Genomic DNA, 5,994 nt, shown 5'->3' with positions numbered 1-5,994 from the left:
TCGGTTGTCTGTCCAGTGCTAACTGATAAATGCAAGGTGCTGTTCGTTTACATCCAATGGCCATGGCCATCGTTGCCATGAACTTGGTTATAACTCCTCAATTGTTTTACTTTCTTAACTAATCAAGACCTTTTTTTTTCAAGACTCTACCATTTGTAGAGACTTGTCCCTGATCTTTAGGATTGGATGAGCTCTTCTCCCCCTCTTTATACTGGCTCTCTGGGAGGGGGAGAAGTTTACTCTGAAAATAAAAGAATAAAAACTTGGAAAATCCAGATCAAGGAGTGGCAGAGAAGCTAATTGAATAGTGTTGCTATTGGAAATGATGTTAATGATTCAGTCTTGAAGATTCAGGCCAAGACAAACCAAAGGATCCTGTCTCGTAGAAGGAGAACTGAGGAAGTTAAGGGAGTTTCTTCATCACGGTTTCAGGGGCATTGTCTTAAGAGTTAGGAGTCCATTGAGAAAGACTTAAATGCAGCTGGTAACTAATGTTCGCCTTCTCTTTGGTTCACTAAATAGAGCGATTATTATTGATTCTGTTGTAGATGTTGGAGCTGGAAGTAAACCAGCTTTTTTCCCTCATGCTTAAGTGCAGTGAGAAAAGCCTTCAAGACTTCTCGCTCAGTTGTGTAAAACTACCACATACAGAGGAAGATGGACAGTAGCTCCATCACATCCTGCTTCAAGAGGCAGAAAGGTATGATCCCTTTTTTACAGGGGGGAGAAAGCTGGTTGATGTAATTAAATATGAGTACTCATTAACAAAGCTACTTTCTTTGGCCAGAGCTCAGAATGTGCAAGCAAGGTAAGCTGGGCTGTTTGAAACCACTATGTCATGTTTCAGATTTGAGGAACAGAATCTTGAAATCTCTCCATGTCAACAGCAGTTATCGTGAAGTCAACCCGCTTACATGGTCTCAGACAGGAAATACTTTGTCCTCAGGAAAGTCTTTCATCAGGATTTTCTTGACAGAGTCTTAATTGCTTAGTCAGGGATGTCCAAAGTGGTACACAAATCACAAAGGTACACAAGTCATTTGGAAGTCAGCAATGAAGGTGTTTTGGTATTGTGACATGCATCACCACAGGGTCAACTCCTGTCCACCTGCCACCGTTATAAAGACTGTTCTTCAGCTGTTGAGGTATTTGCTGGAGGAGATGTACTTACTGCTGTTTGCTGCACCGTCAGGGTGAGTTTTTGTACCGTCAGAACCTCTGTGTTTTCCTGTGAAAACCCACTGCTCTGACAGACAGCTATTGCAGACTGTTGAGGGTAATGTTTTTGATAGTTGTTACGCAACTCAAGCAAAGAGCTCAGCAGAATATCAATGGAGAAGATCCTTCAGAATGGTTATTTACTATTTAAAAAAAAAATCATCTGAGAAATTCTCAAACCATGATGTACATGACCCTGTAAAAGAAAGTAAAAGGTAAATCCTTTGCTACTCACACTGTATTCTGCTAGAGTTCAAGCCACCCCGGGGGCACACCTGTGACCGCTCTTATATTCACATTATACCACTTAGGACTCTTCAAATCCAATTCCCCGGAGGGGTGACTCAGCAGTTTTGATATTCATTTTCCATTATTTAGTGACATAAGACTGCTGGACCCAGCCATCATCTGGTGATCTAGTGGGTGGCAGCCCTGCCCATGGCAGGGAGGGAGGAACTAGATGGTCTTTAAGCTCCCGTCCGACCCCAGCCATTCTGTGACTTCGTCAGCACTTAGAGGGTCTTCATAAATCTTGAGATGTCTCCTTTGTGCCAACATTTCTAACATCCAGTTTCTTTGCAGTCTTTCACAGGCAGCTGTGAGACTGCTTTTTTACAGGGAAGGCAGTTATGGGACTATTCCTTTCCTCATTTCTTCCCTTATATTAGAAGCTACTGCTCCCTTATAGCTGCTGGTCTCTCCTTGGAGAGGTCCTTCACTTGCGCACATTCCATTTCCTTTTTTTCCCTCCATGACATCTATATACAGAGTGACTTTTCCTGAACACTACACATTTACTGAGTAGTCTGCAGTTCAGAATTGCTGCTGCCTGCTTTGTATTTGTGTGCCCTGTGGTTTCAACATTCACCTCACCGGGTTGCTTAAGGAAGTTGTACGGTGTTGACTTTCTTTAGAAGATTTAAAAAAAAAAAAAGTTCAGTAACTCAGACATCTGTTTCTCTCATCTACTTCAAACCACAGTGTACAAGCACACCCACATTTTTTTTGACAAAAGGCTGCTCTTTATCCAAAAATAAATCTAAGCAGAAGCTTTATCTGCAGATCTTGTTTCTTATATTTCTGTGTAACAAACATTGAGGCTGTGTGGGGAGTGCTTTTATTTTTTTTCAGTACCACGTATTATTTTTGTTCATGCTGCTCACAGGAAGGAGATGCACACAATATACAAATTAATATACTTTTTATTAGCAAGGCTTTTAAGGTACAGTCTTGCATCCATCATCTTAGCTGAACACAGTTTCAAGCAGGTTGAATTATTTCATGCACCACTGGAAGAGAGGACAGATACTGTTTCCATGCAGAAACACCATCCTCAGCTTTAGCTTTCATCAGTTTCAGCTGACTGCCTGTCTTTCCCCCATCAGCTGGGGAAGCTACAGCCTTTTTTTTTTTCTTTTTGACAGGACTACCAACGTGTTTTCCTTCTCACTGTTGAAGATTATGCTCTATTTTTGACCTCTCACACCTGTGAGAATCCACCCCCCTTTCATCATACACTTACTACCAATCTCTTCCACTTACTACTAGTCTTCTCTCAGGGCTGGTGCAGCACAGTGGGTGGCAGGGCTGGCCTCTCCTGTGTCATTACACTAATTCCTATAACCTAGAAATGTGTTTGTCATCAGCTTCAGTGTCCTGTCTGCTGACCGCCAGTCCTTTGCCACATTACACATCAAGCCTCTACACCGACTTCACCTGGTACATCAGTTATAAGACCTGCCTCCACCCCCACCCAGATCTCCTAACATCAGTCCATTTTGTACAGAAAGTTCTTTGTCCTTGATTCTTATGCTGTCTTTTCCCCATCACTTTCCCTCCCATACAACTTGCCCTTCTCTTGCTCCATTCAAGTTCCTGAATCTACCCACAACCACATTTGCCCAATCCAGTGTTTGGCTACTTCTGACTGCACCCTGGTTGTGCTGGTATCTTCAAACCTAATCCAAACGTGGCAAAACCTGCATCAGCTGCCCTACCACTGTATTCCTCACTCTTCTTCTTACAAGTTTTTGATGACCACCATATTCTAGTGAGGTAAATCTGATTTTTGCCAACCATTTTCCTATCTCCCCAAGCAGCCACTTGCCATGCCACTTGCTTTAGCACTCTGCTCGCATCCTTCTGCCCCAGCTTTGACCATTGAAATCTCTCTCAAGCATCAGCTACAGCACCAGATCCATACAAAAACTTCTCTTCCCCCTTTCTGAACACTACAGCACTCTGAAGACCTTTGCCTCCCCATAGTTTTTCTCCCCCTCTCCTCCAAGTTAAGAGTTCCCCACTTCTCTAGACCAGTAATTGACTTCTTTCAGCTGAAACTCTTCCCGTATTATTCCTTGAGCCTTTCATCTGTCATCAGTTTTCACATATGAATATAAAACAAGCTTTACATGCATGCCTCAGGTAGGTTTTATCATCTAATCAAGGCTGAGGTTTTGCTCACAGTTCAAAAGGAGAATATATTTAAGCTGACAGCAGATATTCTCTACACGTTGTTTACACTGAACATCTGAAAAAGGGGATGACCCAAACATACTTCAGCAAAAGCAGAAATAGTGAGGCACGACACATGGAAACGTTTACTCAGTACCTCAAGTTCCAGATGCACCATGTGTGAGCAAAAAATAGGGGGTGGGTGAGCATAAAAGGTTAGCTCATTTAGAACTGGAATTCGACAACCAGAATACCAGAACCAACAGCAATGGGCAAGGCTGGAGTATTGACTTTCCAAATTTTGCCAAGCAGATATAAGGTAACAGGATCAGTTCTTGAAAAAGAGCGTCCCAGCGTTCACATAGAAGCTGGTCCTAGAATTAAAAGTTAAAAGTGAATCACTTCCTTCTGCTCAGAGCAACCCTCAGAAGTCTACCAAATCTATCATCTCCTTGCCTCCTGCTTTAGATTGTGGGCAACTTTATGTATCTGGTTAAAAAAGAACCCACAGTGCTGGGATTCTATAATATTTCGTGAACAACTAGGTTTGTTATGTGTTATGTCTTTATGCTGGCGTAGAGGTCTGCAGAGGGTGTCCAGGAACAAAGCTGAATTTCAGTTTGGAGCATCCACTGTAGACAACACAGGCACATTGCTAGTGATCTCACAATGAAGAAAATGCAAATTTGATGAAATTAATCTCCAGAACAAGTTGTTTCAAAAGGATAGGTCAGCTAAGAATATGAAGTTGTTTTTTTCTTCTTCTTCTCTCCTGGTATTGATGACTACTGTGGTCACCAGGTTGTAAAAGTTGGGCTTAGTATGCCCTATGAGCACAAAATCTTTGTTAGAAAGCCACTCAACATGTAGACGGGTGTAACGTGAAGTCAAGTTCAGGGTAATAAGCCTGCTTGAGCTAAAACATTCCATAGTGTCTGCAAAGACAAAGCCATCTTCAGAAGAGTGCTTAGACTCACTATAATTACTAAATTACACTGTAGCCCCTCCCAATCCTTGTTCCTTACACCAAATCTGTGGTCCCACACTTCCTAGTGCAATTCAAGCTTTGAGGATTAGCTGAACGCAACCAGCCCAGAAGTGCACCATATTCCCCAAAAGACAGTATTGTCTTTCAGAAAAACAGGAATTCATAACGCAGCATATAACTTCAAATTCGTCACCCCAATTGTCACGAAAGCCTTTCCTTCTGTCCAAAAAAATAAAACAACAATTTCATTGTTTCTGCTAAACAGAACATGTATTATGGTCACTTCAAACAAAGCATGTATTTTCTTAAAGGAGAAAAGGGAGAAGTGGATATCCAAAAGGCTCTTTATCAGTTGAGCTACTGTGCTCCCATCTTGCTCTCACCCAAAAAAAAAAAAAAAAAAACTGATAAAAACATCATAGCCAGAATGTTCTATAATATGACCTAAAATAAAACCTAACAGTATAAACCTTTCAGCATTTTTTGTTCCATAACTTTTTCAAAATGAAATCATTGTTGGGTTTTATTATCCATATATAATCAGCTGCCTTTAAGGTACGCATGTGCTACCTCATGCAGTTTAGAAGTAGCTGTGATCTAGCAGCTTTACAGCAAAGATTCCACTATTGCATAAAAATACCAGCTTTGTTTCTCACAAGTGGAAAATATGGCATTGTATCAGAGCAACCAAGACTCATCTCTTCGCACATCACCTTACTGATCAAGGCTTAGGGCTTCACACGTTGCACTTCACCACAACCTCCCTTAACAGCCCATTAAAAACATACGGCAACAGGTTAGACTAAGTCCAGCACAACTCCAGCTTAATGTCACAGCTTGCGTATCTTGACAGAAGAGGATGGGAGGAGACCAAGAGCCTATGAGTACTACAGGGGCTTGCTTTGGCACCTATAGTTTTTCAGTTAATATTGATCGGGTTCTGTACTGCTTTCCTGCCATCGTTCCTCACTGGTCATTACTTGTTATTAGTGAGGACTCATCAGAAGTTCGCAGATTTTACACCTTTTTTTTCCTCTCCCAAGAGCACCATGCCTAAAAGAGGTTTTCATGAGGTAAATTCCTTTCCTGCCCTTCCACTGGCTGTGCAAGCCAGGCCTGCCTCAAAGTCTGGGCTTTATCCAAAGCTGGAAGAAATGAAAGACTCCAGTTTCCTGGCTCTTACCCTTTTTTCCCCATTCTTAAGCTGCAAGAAAACCTACAGCCACCTCCTTCTATGGAATTAATGTTTTTCCTTAGGCAGCCATCACACAGAGATTAATCATTGAAGAGGTGCCTACACAACAGGCCAGAAGGAAAGCATGGTGCACCCTGAC

Source organism: Cygnus atratus, chromosome 2, assembly GCF_013377495.2.
Source record: "Cygnus atratus isolate AKBS03 ecotype Queensland, Australia chromosome 2, CAtr_DNAZoo_HiC_assembly, whole genome shotgun sequence".
Taxonomy (NCBI): domain Eukaryota; kingdom Metazoa; phylum Chordata; class Aves; order Anseriformes; family Anatidae; genus Cygnus; species Cygnus atratus.
The sequence above is the reverse complement of the archived record's forward strand: the minus strand, read 5'-3'. Positions refer to the sequence as shown.